The following is a 21,778-nucleotide window of genomic DNA, read 5'->3' as shown; positions in this document are numbered from 1 at the left end:
GATGGAATGCAGTGCTGGGAAGCACAATGGGATATATAATAGAGTGAGATGGAATGCAGTGCTGGGCAGCACAATGGGATATATAATAGAGTGAGATGGAATGCAGTGCTGGGCAGCACAATGGGATATATAATACAATGAGATGGAATGCAGTGCTGGGCAGCACAATGGGATATATAATACAATGAGATGGAATGCAGTGCTGGGCAGCACAATGGGATATATAATACAATGAGATGGAATGCAGTGCTGAGCAGCACAATGGGATATATAATACAATGAGATGGAATGCAGTGCTGAGCAGCACAATCGGATATATAATACAATGAGATGGAATGCAGTGCTGAGCAGCACAATGGGATATATAATACAATGAGATGGAATGCAGTGCTGGGCAGCACAATGGGATATATAATACAATGAGATGGAATGCAGTGCTGAGCAGCACAATGGGATATATAATACAATGAGATGGAATGCAGTGCTGGGCAGCACAATGGGATATATAATACAATGAGATGGAATGCAGTGCTGGGAAGCACAATGGGATATATAATACAATGGGATATATAATACAGTGAGATGGAATGCAGTGCTGAGTAGCACAATGGGATATATAATACAGTGAGATGGAATGCAGTGCTGGGCAGCACAATGGAATATATAATACAATGAGATGGAATGCAGTGCTGGGCAGCACAATGGGATATGTAATACAATGAGATGGAATGCAGTGATGAGCAGCACAATGGGATATATAATACAATGAGATGGAATGCAGTGCCGAGCAGGACAATGGGATATATAATACAATGAGATGGAATGCAGTGCTGGGCAGCACAATGGGATATATAATACAATGAGATGGAATACAGTGCCGGGCAGCACAATGGGATATATAATACTGTGAGATGGCATGCAGTGCTGGGCAACACAATGGGATATATAATACAATGAGATAGAATGCAGTGCTGAGCAGCACAATGGGATATATAATACAGTGAGATGGAATGCAGTGCTGGGCAGCACAATGGGATATATAATACAATGAGATGGAATGCAGTGCTGAGCAGCACAATGGGATATATAATACAATGAGATGGAATGCAGTGCTGAGGAGCACAATGGGATATATAATACAATGAGATGGAATGCAGTGCTGGGAAGCACAATGGGATATATAATACAATGAGATGGAATGCAGTGCTGGGAAGCACAATGGGATATATAATACAATGAGATGGAATGCAGTGCTGGGAAGCACAATGGGATATATAATACAATGAGATGGAATGCAGTGCTGGGAAGCACAATGGGATATATAATACAGTGAGATGGAATGCAGTGCTGGGCAGCACAATGGAATATATAATACAGTGAGATGGAATGCAGTGCTGGGAAGCACAATGGGATATATAATACAGTGAGATGGAATGCAGTGCCGAGCAGCACAATGGGATATATAATACAGTGAGATAGAATGCAGTGCTGAGCAGCACAATGGGATATATATTACAGTGAGATGGAATGCAGTGCTGGGCAGCACAATGGGATATATAATACAATGAGATGGAATGCAGTGCTGGGAAGCACAATGGGATATATAATACAATGAGATGGAATACAGTGCTGGGCAGCACAATGGGATATATAATACAATGAGATGGAATGCAGTGCTGGGAAGCACAATGGGATATATATTAGAGTGAGATGGAATGCAGTGCTGGGCAGCACAATGGGATATATAATAGAGTGAGATGGAATGCAGTGCTGGGCAGCACAATGGGATATATAATACAATGAGATGGAATGCAGTGCTGGGCAGCACAATGGGATATATAATACAATGAGATGGAATGCAGTGCTGGGCAGCACAATGGGATATATAATACAATGAGATGGAATGCAGTGCTGAGCAGCACAATGGGATATATAATACAATGAGATGGAATGCAGTGCTGAGCAGCACAATCGGATATATAATACAATGAGATGGAATGCAGTGCTGAGCAGCACAATGGGATATATAATACAATGAAATGGAATGCAGTGCTGGGCAGCACAATGGGATATATAATACAATGAGATGGAATGCAGTGCTGAGCAGCACAATGGGATATATAATACAATGAGATGGAATGCAGTGCTGGGCAGCACAATGGGATATATAATACAATGAGATGGAATGCAGTGCTGGGAAGCACAATGGGATATATAATACAATGGGATATATAATACAGTGAGATGGAATGCAGTGCTGAGTAGCACAATGGGATATATAATACAGTGAGATGGAATGCAGTGCTGGGCAGCACAATGGAATATATAATACAATGAGATGGAATGCAGTGCTGGGCAGCACAATGGGATATATAATACAATGAGATGGAATGCAGTGCTGAGCAGCACAATCGGATATATAATACAATGAGATGGAATGCAGTGCTGAGCAGCACAATGGGATATATAATACAATGAGATGGAATGCAGTGCTGGGCAGCACAATGGGATATATAATACAATGAGATGGAATGCAGTGCTGAGCAGCACAATGGGATATATAATACAATGAGATGGAATGCAGTGCTGGGCAGCACAATGGGATATATAATACAATGAGATGGAATGCAGTGCTGAGCAGCACAATGGGATATATAATACAATGAGATGGAATGCAGTGCTGGGCAGCACAATGGGATATATAATACAATGAGATGGAATGCAGTGCTGAGCAGCACAATGGGATATATAATACAATGAGATGGAATGCAGTGCTGGGCAGCACAATGGGATATATAATACAATGAGATGGAATGCAGTGCTGAGCAGCACAATGGGATATATAATACAATGAGATGGAATGCAGTGCTGTGCAGCACAATGGGATATATAATACAATGAGATGGAATGCAGTGCTGGGCAGCACAATGGGATATGTAATACAATGAGATGGAATGCAGTGCTGAGCAGCACAATGGGATATGTAATACAATGAGATGGAATGCAGTGCTGTGCAGCACAATGGGATATATAATACAATGAGATGGAATGCAGTGCTGTGGAGCACAATGGGATATATAATACAATGAGATGGAATGCAGTGCTGAGCAGTACAATGGGATATATAATACAATGAGATGGAATGCAGTGCTGAGCAGCACAATGGGATATGTAATACAATGAGATGGAATGCAGTGCTGTGCAGCACAATGGGATATATAATACAATGAGATGGAATGCAGTGCTGTGCAGCACAATGGGATATATAATACAATGAGATGGAATGCAGTGCTGGGCAGCACAATGGGATATGTAATACAATGAGATGGAATGCAGTGCTGAGCAGCACAATGGGATATGTAATACAATGAGATGGAATGAAGTGCTGAGCAGAAAAATGGGATATGTGATACAATGAGATGGAATGCAGTGCTGGGTAGCACAATGGGATATATGATACAATGAGATGGAATGCAGTGCCGGGCAGCACAATGGGATATATAATACAATGAGATGGAATGCAGTGCTGGGCAGCACAATGGGATATATAATACAATGAGATGGAATGCAGTGCTGGGCAGCACAATGGGATATATATTACAGTGAGATGGAATGCAGTGCTGAGCAGCACAATGGGATATGTAATACAATGTGATGGAATGCAGTGCCGAGCAGCACAATGGGATATATAATACAATGAGATGGAATGCAGTGCTGGGCAGCACAATGGGAAATGTAATACAATGAGAAGGAATGCAGTGCTGGGAAGCACAATGGGATATATATTACAGTGAGATGGAATGCAGTGCTGGGCAGCACAATGGGAAATGTAATACAATGAGATGGAATGCAGTGCTGGGAAGCACAATGGGATATATAATACAATGAAATGGAATGCAGTGCTGGGCAGCACAATGGGATATATAATACAATGAGATGGAATGCAGTGCTCGGCAGCACAATGGGATATATAATGGGACATAATAGATATAGCACAATGGGATATTAATGGGATATATAATACAATGAGATGGAATGCAGTGCTGGGTAGCACAATGGGATATATAATACAATGAGATGGAATGCAGTGCTGGGCAGCACAATGGGATATGTAATACAATGAGATGGAATGCAGTAATGAGCAGCACAATGGGATATATAATACAATGAGATGGAATGCAGGGCCGAGCAGGACAATGGGATATATAATACAATGAGATGGAATGCAGTGCTGGGCAGCACAATGGGATATATAATACATTGAGATGGAATACAGTGCCGGGCAGCACAATGGGATATATAATACAGTGAGATGGAATGCAGTGCTGGGCAGCACAATGGGATATATAATACAATGAGATGGAATGCAGTGCTGAGCAGCACAATGGGATATATAATACAATGAGATGGAATGCAGTGCTGAGGAGCACAATGGGATATATAATACAATGAGATGGAATGCAGTGCTGAGCAGCACAATGGGATATATAATACAATGAGATGGAATGCAGTGCTGAGGAGCACAATGGGATATATAATACAATGAGATGGAATGCAGTGCTGGGAAGCACAATGGGATATATAATACAATGAGATGGAATGCAGTGCTGGGAAGCACAATGGGATATATAATACAATGAGATGGAATGCAGTGCTGGGAAGCACAATGGGATATATAATACAATGAGATGGAATGCAGTGCTGGGAAGCACAATGGGATATATAATACAGTGAGATGGAATGCAGTGCTGGGCAGCACAATGGAATATATAATACAGTGAGATGGAATGCAGTGCTGGGAAGCACAATGGGATATATAATACAGTGAGATGGAATGCAGTGCCGAGCAGCACAATGGGATATATAATACAGTGAGATAGAATGCAGTGCTGAGCAGCACAATGGGATATATATTACAGTGAGATGGAATGCAGTGCTGGGCAGCACAATGGGATATATAATACAATGAGATGGAATGCAGTGCTGGGAAGCACAATGGGATATATAATACAATGAGATGGAATGCAGTGCTGGGCAGCACAATGGGATATATAATACAATGAGATGGAATGCAGTGCTGGGAAGCACAATGGGATATATAATAGAGTGAGATGGAATGCAGTGCTGGGCAGCACAATGGGATATATAATAGAGTGAGATGGAATGCAGTGCTGGGCAGCACAATGGGATATATAATACAATGAGATGGAATGCAGTGCTGGGCAGCACAATGGGATATATAATACAATGAGATGGAATGCAGTGCTGGGCAGCACAATGGGATATATAATACAATGAGATGGAATGCAGTGCTGAGCAGCACAATGGGATATATAATACAATGAGATGGAATGCAGTGCTGAGCAGCACAATCGGATATATAATACAATGAGATGGAATGCAGTGCTGAGCAGCACAATGGGATATATAATACAATGAGATGGAATGCAGTGCTGGGCAGCACAATGGGATATATAATACAATGAGATGGAATGCAGTGCTGAGCAGCACAATGGGATATATAATACAATGAGATGGAATGCAGTGCTGGGCAGCACAATGGGATATATAATACAATGAGATGGAATGCAGTGCTGGGAAGCACAATGGGATATATAATACAATGGGATATATAATACAGTGAGATGGAATGCAGCGCTGAGTAGCACAATGGGATATATAATACAGTGAGATGGAATGCAGTGCTGGGCAGCACAATGGAATATATAATACAATGAGATGGAATGCAGTGCTGGGCAGCACAATGGGATATATAATACAATGAGATGGAATGCAGTGCTGAGCAGCACAATCGGATATATAATACAATGAGATGGAATGCAGTGCTGGGCAGCACAATGGGATATATAATACAATGAGATGGAATGCAGTGCTGAGCAGCACAATGGGATATATAATACAATGAGATGGAATGCAGTGCTGGGCAGCACAATGGGATATATAATACAATGAGATGGAATGCAGTGCTGGGAAGCACAATGGGATATATAATACAATGGGATATATAATACAGTGAGATGGAATGCAGTGCTGAGAAACACAATGGGATATATAATACAGTGAGATGGAATGCAGTGCTGGGCAGCACAATGGAATATATAATACAATGAGATGGAATGCAGTGCCGAGCAGCACAATGGGATATATAATACAATGAGATAGAATTCAGTGCTGGGCAGCACAATGGGATATATAATACAATGAGATGGAATGCAGTGCTGGGAAGCACAATGGGATATATAATACAATGAGATGGAATGCAGTGCTGGGCAGCACAATGGGATATATAATACATTGTGATGGAATGCAGTGCTGGGCAGCACAATGGGATATATAATACAATGAGATGGAATACAGTGCTGGGCAGCACAATGGGATATATAATACATTGTGATGGAATGCAGTGTTTGGCAGCACAATGGGATATATAATAAAATGAGATGGAATGCAGTGCTGGGCAGCACAATCGGATATATAATACAATGAGATGGAATGCAGTGCTGAGCAGCACAATGGGATATATAATACAATGAGATGGAATGCAGTGCTGGGCAGCACAATGGGATATATAATACAATGAGATGGAATGCAGTGCTGAGCAGCACAATGGGATATATAATACAATGAGATGGAATGCAGTGCTGGGCAGCACAATGGGATATATAATACAATGAGATGGAATGCAGTGCTGGGAAGCACAATGGGATATATAATACAATGGGATATATAATACAGTGAGATGGAATGCAGTGCTGAGTAGCACAATGGGATATATAATACAATGAGAAGGAATGCAGTGCTGGGCAGCACAATGGGATATATAATACAATGAGAAGGAATGCAGTGCTGGGCAGCACAATGGGATATGTAATACAATGAGATGGAATGCAGTGCTGAGCAGCACAATGGGATATGTAATACAATGAGATGGAATGCAGTGCTGGGCAGCACAATGGGATATATAATACAATGAGATGGAATGCAGTGCTGGGCAGCACAATGGGATATATAATACAATGAGATGGAATGCAGTGCTGGGCAGCACAATGGGATATATAATACAATGAGATGGAATGCAGTGCTGAGCAGCACAATCGGATATATAATACAATGAGATGGAATGCAGTGCTGAGCAGCACAATGGGATATATAATACAATGAGATGGAATGCAGTGCTGGGCAGCACAATGGGATATATAATACAATGAGATGGAATGCAGTGCTGAGCAGCACAATGGGATATATAATACAATGAGATGGAATGCAGTGCTGGGCAGCACAATGGGATATATAATACAATGAGATGGAATGCAGTGCTGGGAAGCACAATGGGATATATAATACAATGGGATATATAATACAGTGAGATGGAATGCAGCGCTGAGTAGCACAATGGGATATATAATACAGTGAGATGGAATGCAGTGCTGGGCAGCACAATGGAATATATAATACAATGAGATGGAATGCAGTGCTGGGCAGCACAATGGGATATATAATACAATGAGATGGAATGCAGTGCTGAGCAGCACAATCGGATATATAATACAATGAGATGGAATGCAGTGCTGGGCAGCACAATGGGATATATAATACAATGAGATGGAATGCAGTGCTGAGCAGCACAATGGGATATATAATACAATGAGATGGAATGCAGTGCTGGGCAGCACAATGGGATATATAATACAATGAGATGGAATGCAGTGCTGGGAAGCACAATGGGATATATAATACAATGGGATATATAATACAGTGAGATGGAATGCAGTGCTGAGAAACACAATGGGATATATAATACAGTGAGATGGAATGCAGTGCTGGGCAGCACAATGGAATATATAATACAATGAGATGGAATGCAGTGCCGAGCAGCACAATGGGATATATAATACAATGAGATAGAATTCAGTGCTGGGCAGCACAATGGGATATATAATACAATGAGATGGAATGCAGTGCTGGGAAGCACAATGGGATATATAATACAATGAGATGGAATGCAGTGCTGGGCAGCACAATGGGATATATAATACATTGTGATGGAATGCAGTGCTGGGCAGCACAATGGGATATATAATACAATGAGATGGAATACAGTGCTGGGCAGCACAATGGGATATATAATACATTGTGATGGAATGCAGTGTTTGGCAGCACAATGGGATATATAATAAAATGAGATGGAATGCAGTGCTGGGCAGCACAATCGGATATATAATACAATGAGATGGAATGCAGTGCTGAGCAGCACAATGGGATATATAATACAATGAGATGGAATGCAGTGCTGGGCAGCACAATGGGATATATAATACAATGAGATGGAATGCAGTGCTGAGCAGCACAATGGGATATATAATACAATGAGATGGAATGCAGTGCTGGGCAGCACAATGGGATATATAATACAATGAGATGGAATGCAGTGCTGGGAAGCACAATGGGATATATAATACAATGGGATATATAATACAGTGAGATGGAATGCAGTGCTGAGTAGCACAATGGGATATATAATACAATGAGAAGGAATGCAGTGCTGGGCAGCACAATGGGATATATAATACAATGAGAAGGAATGCAGTGCTGGGCAGCACAATGGGATATGTAATACAATGAGATGGAATGCAGTGCTGAGCAGCACAATGGGATATGTAATACAATGAGATGGAATGCAGTGCTGGGCAGCACAATGGGATATATAATACAATGAGATGGAATGCAGTGCTGGGCAGCACAATGGGATATATAATACAATGAGATGGAATGCAGTGCTGTGCAGCACAATGGGATATATAATACAATGAGATGGAATGCAGTGCTGTGCAGCACAATGGGATATATAATACAATGAGATGGAATGCAGTGCTGAGCAGCACAATGGGATATGTAATACAATGAGATGGAATGCAGTGCTGGGCAGCACAATGGGATATATAATACAATGAGATGGAATGCAGTGCTGGGCAGCACAATGGGATATATAATACAATGAGATGGAATGCAGTGCTGAGCAGCACAATGGGATATATAATACAATGAGATGGAATGCAGTGCTAAGCAGCACAATGGGATATATAATACAATGAGATGGAATGCAGTGCTGGGCAGCACAATGGGATATATAATACAATGAGATGGAATGCAGTGCTGGGCAGCACAATGGGATATATAATACAATGAGATGGAATGCAGTGCTGGGCAGCACAATGGGATATGTAATACAATGAGATGGAATGCAGTGCTGAGCAGCACAATGGGATATGTAATACAATGAGATGGAATGCAGTGCTGTGCAGCACAATGGGATATATAATACAATGAGATGGAATGCAGTGCTGTGGAGCACAATGGGATATATAATACAATGAGATGGAATGCAGTGCTGAGCAGCACAATGGGATATATAATACAATGAGATGGAATGCAGTGCTGTGGAGCACAATGGGATATATAATACAATGAGATGGAATGCAGTGCTGAGCAGCACAATGGGATATATAATACAATGAGATGGAATGCAGTGCTGAGCAGCACAAGGGGATATGTAATACAATGAGATGGAATGCAGTGCTGTGCAGCACAATGGGATATATAATACAATGAGATGGAATGCAGTGCTGTGCAGCACAATGGGATATATAATACAATGAGATGGAATGCAGTGCTGAGCAGCACAATGGGATATATAATACAATGAGATGGAATGCAGTGCTGTGGAGCACAATGGGATATATAATACAATGAGATGGAATGCAGTGCTGAGCAGCACAATGGGATATATAATACAATGAGATGGAATGCAGTGCTGAGCAGCACAAGGGGATATGTAATACAATGAGATGGAATGCAGTGCTGTGCAGCACAATGGGATATATAATACAATGAGATGGAATGCAGTGCTGTGCAGCACAATGGGATATATAATACAATGAGATGGAATGCAGTGCTGGGCAGCACAATGGGATATGTAATACAATGAGATGGAATGCAGTGCTGAGCAGCACAATGGGATATGTAATACAATGAGATGGAATGCAGTGCTGGGCAGCACAATGGGATATATAATACAATGAGATGGAATGCAGTGCAGGGCAGCACAATGGGATATATAATACAATGAGATGGAATGCAGTGCTGAGCAGAAAAATGGGATATGTGATACAATGAGATGGAATGCAGTGCTGGGTAGCACAATGGGATATATGATACAATGAGATGGAATGCAGTGCCGGGCAGCACAATGGGATATATAATACAATGAGATGGAATGCAATGCTGGGCAGCACAATGGGATATATAATACAATGAGATGGATTGCAGTGCTGGGCAGCACAATGGGATATATATTACAGTGAGATGGTATGCAGTGCTGAGCAGCACAATGGGATATGTAATACAATGTGATGGAATGCAGTGCCGAGCAGCACAATGGGATATATAATACAATGAGATGGAATGCAGTGCTGGGCAGCACAATGGGAAATGTAATACAATGAGAAGGAATGCAGTGCTGGGAAGCACAATGGGATATATATTACAGTGAGATGGAATGCAGTGCTGGGCAGCACAATGGGAAATGTAATACAATGAGATGGAATGCAGTGCTGGGAAGCACAATGGGATATATAATACAATGAGATGGAATGCAGTGCTGGGCAGCACAATGGGATATATAATACAATGAGATGGAATGCAGTGCAGGGCAGCACAATGGGATATATAATGGGACATAATAGATATAGCACAATGGGATATTAATGGGATATATAATACAATGAGATGGAATGCAGTGCTGGGTAGCACAATGGGATATATAATACAATGAGATGGAATGCAGTGCTGGGCAGCACAATGGGATATGTAATACAATGAGATGGAATGCAGTGATGAGCAGCACAATGGGATATATAATACAATGAGATGGAATGCAGTGCCGAGCAGGACAATGGGATATATAATACAATGAGATGGAATGCAGTGCTGGGCAGCACAATGGGATATATAATACAATGAGATGGAATACAGTGCCGGGCAGCACAATGGGATATATAATACTGTGAGATGGCATGCAGTGCTGGTCAACACAATGGGATATATAATACAATGAGATAGAATGCAGTGCTGAGCAGCACAATGGGATATATAATACAGTGAGATGGAATGCAGTGCTGGGCAGCACAATGGGATATATAATACAATGAGATGGAATGCAGTGCTGAGCAGCACAATGGGATATATAATACAATGAGATGGAATGCAGTGCTGAGGAGCACAATGGGATATATAATACAATGAGATGGAATGCAGTGCTGAGCAGCACAATGGGATATATAATACAATGAGATGGAATGCAGTGCTGAGGAGCACAATGGGATATATAATACAATGAGATGGAATGCAGTGCTGGGAAGCACAATGGGATATATAATACAATGAGATGGAATGCAGTGCTGGGAAGCACAATGGGATATATAATACAATGAGATGGAATGCAGTGCTGGGAAGCACAATGGGATATATAATACAATGAGATGGAATGCAGTGCTGGGAAGCACAATGGGATATATAATACAGTAAGATGGAATGCAGTGCCGAGCAGCACAATGGGATATATAATACAGTGAGATAGAATGCAGTGCTGAGCAGCACAATGGGATATATATTACAGTGAGATGGAATGCAGTGCTGGGCAGCACAATGGGATATATTATACAATGAGATGGAATGCAGTGCTGGGAAGCACAATGGGATATATAATACAATGAGATGGAATGCAGTGCTGGGCAGCACAATGGAATATATAATACAGTGAGATGGAATGCAGTGCTGGGAAGCACAATGGGATATATAATACAGTGAGATGGAATGCAGTGCCGAGCAGCACAATGGGATATATAATACAGTGAGATAGAATGCAGTGCTGAGCAGCACAATGGGATATATATTACAGTGAGATGGAATGCAGTGCTGGGCAGCACAATGGGATATATAATACAATGAGATGGAATGCAGTGCTGGGAAGCACAATGGGATATATAATACAATGAGATGGAATGCAGTGCTGGGCAGCACAATGGGATATATAATACAATGAGATGGAATACAGTGCTGGGAAGCACAATGGGATATATAATAGAGTGAGATGGAATGCAGTGCTGGGCAGCACAATGGGATATATAATAGAGTGAGATGGAATGCAGTGCTGGGCAGCACAATGGGATATATAATACAATGAGATGGAATGCAGTGCTGGGCAGCACAATGGGATATATAATACAATGAGATGGAATGCAGTGCTGGGCAGCACAATGGGATATATAATACAATGAGATGGAATGCAGTGCTGAGCAGCACAATGGGATATATAATACAATGAGATGGAATGCAGTGCTGAGCAGCACAATCGGATATATAATACAATGAGATGGAATGCAGTGCTGAGCAGCACAATGGGATATATAATACAATGAGATGGAATGCAGTGCTGGGCAGCACAATGGGATATATAATACAATGAGATGGAATGCAGTGCTGAGCAGCACAATGGGATATATAATACAATGAGATGGAATGCAGTGCTGGGCAGCATAATGGGATATATAATACAATGAGATGGAATGCAGTGCTGGGAAGCACAATGGGATATATAATACAATGGGATATATAATACAGTGAGATGGAATGCAGTGCTGAGTAGCACAATGGGATATATAATACAGTGAGATGGAATGCAGTGCTGGGCAGCACAATGGAATATATAATACAATGAGATGGAATGCAGTGCTGGGCAGCACAATGGGATATATAATACAATGAGATGGAATGCAGTGCTGAGCAGCACAATCGGATATATAATACAATGAGATGGAATGCAGTGCTGAGCAGCACAATGGGATATATAATACAATGAGATGGAATGCAGTGCTGGGCAGCACAATGGGATATATAATACAATGAGATGGAATGCAGTGCTGAGCAGCACAATGGGATATATAATACAATGAGATGGAATGCAGTGCTGGGCAGCACAATGGGATATATAATACAATGAGATGGAATGCAGTGCTGAGCAGCACAATGGGATATATAATACAATGAGATGGAATGCAGTGCTGGGCAGCACAATGGGATATATAATACAATGAGATGGAATGCAGTGCTGAGCAGCACAATGGGATATATAATACAATGAGATGGAATGCAGTGCTGGGCAGCACAATGGGATATATAATACAATGAGATGGAATGCAGTGCTGAGCAGCACAATGGGATATATAATACAATGAGATGGAATGCAGTGCTGTGCAGCACAATGGGATATATAATACAATGAGATGGAATGCAGTGCTGGGCAGCACAATGGGATATGTAATACAATGAGATGGAATGCAGTGCTGAGCAGCACAATGGGATATGTAATACAATGAGATGGAATGCAGTGCTGTGCAGCACAATGGGATATATAATACAATGAGATGGAATGCAGTGCTGTGCAGCACAATGGGATATATAATACAATGAGATGGAATGCAGTGCTGGGAAGCACAATGGGATATATAATACAATGAGATGGAATGCAGTGCTGTGCAGCACAATGGGATATATAATACAATGAGATGGAATGCAGTGCTGAGCAGCACAATGGGATATATAATACAATGAGATGGAATGCAGTGCTGAGCAGCACAATGGGATATGTAATACAATGAGATGGAATGCAGTGCTGTGCAGCACAATGGGATATATAATACAATGAGATGGAATGCAGTGCTGTGCAGCACAATGGGATATATAATACAATGAGATGGAATGCAGTGCTGGGCAGCACAATGGGATATGTAATACAATGAGATGGAATGCAGTGCTGAGCAGCACAATGGGATATGTAAAACAATGAGATGGAATGCAGTGCTGAGCAGAAAAATGGGATATGTGATACAATGAGATGGAATGCAGTGCTGGGTAGCACAATGGGATATATGATACAATGAGATGGAATGCAGTGCCGGGCAGCACAATGGGATATATAATACAATGAGATGGAATGCAGTGCTGGGCAGCACAATGGGATATATAATACAATGAGATGGAATGCAGTGCTGGGCAGCACAATGGGATATATATTACAGTGAGATGGAATGCAGTGCTGAGCAGCACAATGGGATATGTAATACAATGTGATGGAATGCAGTGCCGAGCAGCACAATGGGATATATAATACAATGAGATGGAATGCAGTGCTGGGCAGCACAATGGGAAATGTAATACAATGAGAAGGAATGCAGTGCTGGGAAGCACAATGGGATATATATTACAGTGAGATGGAATGCAGTGCTGGGCAGCACAATGGGAAATGTAATACAATGAGATGGAATGCAGTGCTGGGAAGCACAATGGGATATATAATACAATGAGATGGAATGCAGTGCTGGGTAGCACAATGGGATATATAATACAATGAGATGGAATGCAGTGCTGGGCAGCACAATGGGATATATAATGGGACATAATAGATATAGCACAATGGGATATTAATGGGATATATAATACAATGAGATGGAATGCAGTGCTGGGTAGCACAATGGGATATATAATACAATGAGATGGAATGCAGTGCTGGGCAGCACAATGGGATATGTAATACAATGAGATGGAATGCAGTGATGAGCAGCACAATGGGATATATAATACAATGAGATGGAATGCAGTGCCGAGCAGGATAATGGGATATGTAATACAATGAGATGGAATGCAGTGATGAGCAGCACAATGGGATATATAATACAATGAGATGGAATGCAGTGCTGGGCAGCACAATGGGATATATAATACAATGAGATGGAATACAGTGCCGGGCAGCACAATGGGATATATAATACTGTGAGATGGCATGCAGTGCTGGGCAACACAATGGGATATATAATACAATGAGATAGAATGCAGTGCTGAGCAGCACAATGGGATATATAATACAGTGAGATGGAATGCAGTGCTGGGCAGCACAATGGGATATATAATACAATGAGATGGAATGCAGTGCTGAGCAGCACAATGGGATATATAATACAATGAGATGGAATGCAGTGCTGAGGAGCACAATGGGATATATAATACAATGAGATGGAATGCAGTGCTGAGCAGCACAATGGGATACTGTATATAATACAATGAGATGGAATGCAGTGCTGAGGAGCACAATGGGATATATAATACAATGAGATGGAATGCAGTGCTGGGAAGCACAATGGGATATATAATACAATGAGATGGAATGCAGTGCTGGGAAGCACAATGGGATATATAATACAATGAGATGGAATGCAGTGCTGGGAAGCACAATGGGATATATAATACAATGAGATGGAATGCAGTGCTGGGAAGCACAATGGGATATATAATACAGTGAGATGGAATGCAGTGCTGGGCAGCACAATGGAATATATAATACAGTGAGATGGAATGCAGTGCTGGGAAGCACAATGGGATATATAATACAGTGAGATGGAATGCAGTGCCGAGCAGCACAATGGGATATATAATACAGTGAGATAGAATGCAGTGCTGAGCAGCACAATGGGATATATATTACAGTGAGATGGAATGCAGTGCTGGGCAGCACAATGGGATATATAATACAATGAGATGGAATGCAGTGCTGGGAAGCACAATGGGATATATAATACAATGAGATGGAATGCAGTGCAGGGCAGCACAATGGGATATATAATACAATGAGATGGAATGCAGTGCTGGGAAGCACAATGGGATATATAATAGAGTGAGATGGAATGCAGTGCTGGGCAGCACAATGGGATATATAATACAATGAGATGGAATGCAGTGCTGGGCAGCACAATGGGATATATAATACAATGAGATGGAATGCAGTGCTGGGCAGCACAATGGGATATATAATACAATGAGATGGAATGCAGTGCTGAGCAGCACAATGGGATATATAATACAATGAGATGGAATGCAGTGCTGAGCAGCACAATCGGATATATAATACAATGAGATGGAATGCAGTGCTGGGCAGCACAATGGGATATATAATACAATGAGATGGAATGCAGTGCTGGGCAGCACAATGGGATATATAATACAATGAGATGGAATGCAGTGCTGAGCAGCACAATGGGATATATAATACAATGAGATGGAATGCAGTGCTGGGCAGCACAATGGGATATATAATACAATGAGATGGAATGCAGTGCTGGGAAGCACAATGGGATATATAATACAATGGGATATATAATACAGTGAGATGGAATGCAGTGCTGAGTAGCACAATGGGATATATAATACAGTGAGATGGAATGCAGTGCTGGGCAGCACAATGGAATATATAATACAATGAGATGGAATGCAGTGCTGGGCAGCACAATGGGATATATAATACAATGAGATGGAATGCAGTGCTGAGCAGCACAATCGGATATATAATACAATGAGATGGAATGCAGTGCTGGGCAGCACAATGGGATATATAATACAATGAGATGGAATGCAGTGCTGAGCAGCACAATGGGATATATAATACAATGAGATGGAATGCAGTGCTGGGCAGCACAATGGGATATATAATACAATGAGATGGAATGCAGTGCTGGGAAGCACAATGGGATATATAATACAATGGGATATATAATACAGTGAGATGGAATGCAGTGCTGAGAAGCACAATGGGATATATAATACAGTGAGATGGAATGCAGTGCTGGGCAGCACAATGGAATATATAATACAATGAGATGGAATGCAGTGCCGAGCAGCACAATGGGATATATAATACAATGAGATAGAATTCAGTGCTGGGCAGCACAATGGGATATATAATACAATGAGATGGAATGCAGTGCTGGGAAGCACAATGGGATATATAATACAATGAGATGGAATGCAGTGCTGGGCAGCACAATGGGATATATAATACATTGTGATGGAATGCAGTGCTGGGCAGCACAATGGGATATATAATACAATGAGATGGAATACAGTGCTGGGCAGCACAATGGGATATATAATACATTGTGATGGAATGCAGTGCTGGGCAGCACAATGGGATATATAATAAAATGAGATGGAATGCAGTGCTGGGCAGCACAATCGGATATATAATACAATGAGATGGAATGCAGTGCTGAGCAGCACAATGGGATATATAATACAATGAGATGGAATGCAGTGCTGGGCAGCACAATGGGATATATAATACAGTGAGATGGAATGCAGTGCTGAGTAGCACAATGGGATATATAATACAGTGAGATGGAATGCAGTGCTGGGCAGCACAATGGAATATATAATACAATGAGATGGAATGCAGTGCTGGGCAGCACAATGGGATATATAATACAATGAGATGGAATGCAGTGCTGAGCAGCACAATCGGATATATAATACAATGAGATGGAATGCAGTGCTGAGCAGCACAATGGGATATATAATACAATGAGATGGAATGCAGTGCTGGGCAGCACAATGGGATATATAATACAATGAGATGGAATGCAGTGCTGAGCAGCACAATGGGATATATAATACAATGAGATGGAATGCAGTGCTGGGCATCACAATGGGATATATAATACAATGAGATGGAATGCAGTGCTGGGAAGCACAATGGGATATATAATACAATGGGATATATAATACAGTGAGATGGAATGCAGTGCTGAGAAGCACAATGGGATATATAATACAGTGAGGTGGAATGCAGTGCTGGGCAGCACAATGGAATATATAATACAATGAGATGGAATGCAGTGCCGAGCAGCACAATGGGATATATAATACAATGAGATAGAATTCAGTGCTGGGCAGCACAATGGGATATATAATACAATGAGATGGAATGCAGTGCTGGGAAGCACAATGGGATATATAATACAATGAGATGGAATACAGTGCTGGGCAGCACAATGGGATATATAATACATTGTGATGGAATGCAGTGCTGGGCAGCACAATGGGATATATAATAAAATGAGATGGAATGCAGTGCTGGGCAGCACAATTGGATATATAATACATTGTAATGGAATGCAGTGCTGGGCAGCACAATGGGATATATAATACAATGAGATGGAAAGCAGTGCTGAGCAGCACAATGGGATATATAATACAGTGAGATGGAATGCAGTGCTGAGCAGCACAATGGGATATATAATACAATGAGATGGAATGCAGTGCAATAAAGCAATAGATGCCAATGCAAAATATGTGACGTTTGTTCACATGGTGGAATACCATGCAGTGCAGGGTGAGAAGGCCGTGTGACATATTATAGAGCACGGTGGGATTGTGTAGATGAATGCAGTGGGAAACAGTGCAGTCTAACACATAGACCCATATTTACTAAGCGATGCTAATGGAGAAGACACCTGCCAACCCCTGGGAACACTTCATGTGATATATAATGACCTGTAAGGTGTCTTATGGAATAGCACTGCTTAATTAACATGGGCCCATAAGTCTTGTTCACTTGAATGAGCCATAAGGCGTCTTGCAGTGCCAGCAGGCGTCTCGTGGAGAGCCTTGCTTAGTAAATATAGTGCGTAATGCCTTCCCTTGCCAAGAGATTAAGACATGTCTGAATTATGGAGCATTTATAGCTTAGGGACTCTCTCTTCTACGGTTAATATCAATCAGCTCCCTCTTATCACCCAAACAACAAAGACAGGCTGATTGTTTCACAAATAGTAGGTTTGTTAAATCTCCTCCATACACTGCAGCCTTCCTAGTTCAACGATGTGGTTGCACCTCTGCCCTGTACAATGTACTGCAGGCCAGTGGCCGGGGCCAGGTGCTGGTGGGTCAGGCTTTAATGCTTCTTTAGCTATTCTGGCTTCCAGCTCGGGCAGTGCTCTAGAGGTTTGTGCAGTGAACAACAGGTTCCCGTGGTGCTCTAGAAGTTCCTGCTGTGTTTCAGAAGCTCCTGCAGTGCGCTAGAAGTTCCTGCTGTGTTTCAGAAGCTCCTGCAGTGCTCTAGAAGTTCCTGCTGTGTTTCAGAAGCTCCTGCGGTGCTCTAGAAGTTCCTGCTGTGTTTGAGAAGCTCCTGCAGTGCGCTAGAAGTTCCTGCTGTGTTTTAGAAGCTCCTGCAGTGCTCTAGAAGTTCCTGCTGTGTTTTAGAAGCTCCTGCAGTGCTCTAGAAGTTTCTGCTGTGTTTCAGAAGCTCCTGCAGTGCGCTAGAAGTTCCTGCTGTGTTTTAGAAGCTCCTGCAGTGCTCTAGAAGTTTCTGCTGCGTTTCAGAAGCTCCTGCAGTGCGCTAGAAGTTTCTGCTGTGTTTCAGAAGCTCCTGCAGTGCGCTAGAAGTTCCTGCTGTGTTTCAGAAGCTCTTGCGGTGCGCTAGAAGTTCCTGCTGTGTTTCAGAAGCTCTTGCGGTGCGCTAGAAGTTCCTGCTGTGTTTCAGAAGCTCTTGCGGTGCGCTAGAAGTTCCTGCTGTGTTTCAGAAGCTCTTGCGGTGCGCTAGAAGTTCCTGCTGTGTTTCAGAAGCTCTTGCGGTGCGCTAGAAGTTCCTGCTGTGTTTCACAAGCTCTTGCGGTGCGCTAGAAGTTCCTGCTGTGTTTTAGAAGTGCCTGCAGTGCTCTAGAAGTTCCATTCCTGCTGTGATCTGGAAGCTCCGGCAGTGCTCTACAAGTTTGTGCGGGGCTCTAGAAGTTTCTGTCATGCTCTAGAAGTTCTGGCGGTGCTCTAGGAGTTCTTGTTGTGCTCCATACCCACGCAAATCAGTTATTGAGCCCATTGCCCTCTGCACTTCAGGATCCTCATGTACCCTTTCTATGCTCAGGGGCTCTGGGGGGCTCTGTTCGGCGGCATTTAATGCCAGCGACTTTTCTCTACTCACATATCTACAGCGTCAGAGAATCTTAACGCCCGGAGGACCAATGCACTCTGTAATGCAGTAACTAGCCCCTCTGGCACAGAGGGGGTTAAGGATAAGAGTTGGAAGCGCCATTAGAAATGAGGGGTGCTGTGCATGAAAGCGGGGGAGCCCCCTCCCTTTGAACAAGAAGTTCCTGCGGGCACAACGTTTTGCATGTTCATAGTATGTTCATAGCATGTTCATAGTATGTTTCTGCTGTAAGAACAGGAAATGAGCATTCGGTTTAGTCCTTAAAAGAGTAGCGGCACCATTCTGCCATCCGGCCAGTGGGAGCGTAGAGCCAGTAACCCATTCAAGGGCAGCTTTTTCTTCCTTTTGGATTTCAGCATCCTGAGCTGGGTTGCTGGCTCCGTACAGCGAAGCTGATTTTCTTGCCAAGTAATCAGTGCATAAGCATGGCATGTGTTTCCTGTGCTGAGCCGGGGCTCCCAGGATCTGCTGCGTTGGAGGCATTGTTTGCTATCACTGAGCAGTGAGATGCCTCTCAGTCACAACACTGAACACCTCCCAAGTTCTTCCTCTAAGTCACAGAGCAGCCGCCTTGTGACTGATAGATCCAGCGACCCACCCAGAGTTATGGTTTTATACATCAGTTTATCCCTGGCCCAAAGAGGTTACAATGTCATGCTTATTCACTGAGGCACAGGGAGACACAGTCATTCACTGAGGCACAGGGAGACACAGTCATTCACTGAGGCACAGGGAGACACAGTCATTCACTGAGGCACAGGGAGACACAGTCGTTCACTGAGGCACAGGGAGACACAGTCATTCACTGAGGCACAGGGAGACACAGTCGTTCACTGAGGCACAGGGAGACACAGTCATTCACTGAGGCACAGGGAGACACAGTCGTTCACTGAGGCACAGGGAGACACAGTCATTCACTGAGGCACAGGGAGACACAGTCATTCACTGAGGCACAGGGAGACACAGTCATTCACTGAGGCACAGGGAGACACAGTCATTCACTGAGGCACAGGGAGACACAGTCATTCACTGAGGCACAGGGAGACACAGTCATTCACTGAGGCACAGGGAGACACAGTCATTCACTGAGGCACAGGGAGACACAGTCATTCACTGAGGCACAGGGAGACACAGTCATTCACTGAGGCACAGGGAGACACAGTCATTCACTGAGGCACAGGGAGACACAGTCATTCACTGAGGCACAGGGAGACACAGTCATTCACTGAGGCACAGGGAGACACAGTCATTCACTGAGGCACAGGGAGACACAGTCATTCACTGAGGCACAGGGAGACAGTCATTCACTGAGGCACAGGGAGACACAGTCATTCACTGAGGCACAGGGAGACACAGTCATTCACTGAGGCACAGGGAGACACAGTCATTCACTGAGGCACAGGGAGACACAGTCATTCACTGAGGCACAGGGAGACACAGTCATTCACTGAGGCACAGGGAGACACAGTCATTCACTGAGGCACAGGGAGACACAGTCATTCACTGAGGCACAGGGAGACACAGTCATTCACTGAGGCACAGGGAGACACAGTCATTCACTGAGGCACAGGGAGACACAGTCATTCACTGAGGCACAGTGAGACACAGTCATTCACTGAGGCACAGGGAGACACAGTCATTCACTGAGGCACAGGGAGACAGTCATTCACTGAGGCACAGGGAGACACAGTCATTCACTGAGGCACAGGGAGACACAGTCATTCACTGAGGCACAGGGAGACACAGTCATTCACTGAGGCACAGGGAGACAGTCATTCACTGAGGCACAGGGAGACACAGTCATTCACTGAGGCACAGGGAGACACAGTCATTCACTGAGGCACAGGGAGACACAGTAACTTAAGCAGGAGAGTTAACACTGGGACTCAG

This window comes from Ascaphus truei, chromosome 2, assembly GCF_040206685.1.
Source record: "Ascaphus truei isolate aAscTru1 chromosome 2, aAscTru1.hap1, whole genome shotgun sequence".
Taxonomy (NCBI): Eukaryota; Metazoa; Chordata; class Amphibia; order Anura; family Ascaphidae; genus Ascaphus; species Ascaphus truei.
Note: the sequence above shows the minus strand (reverse complement) of the source record.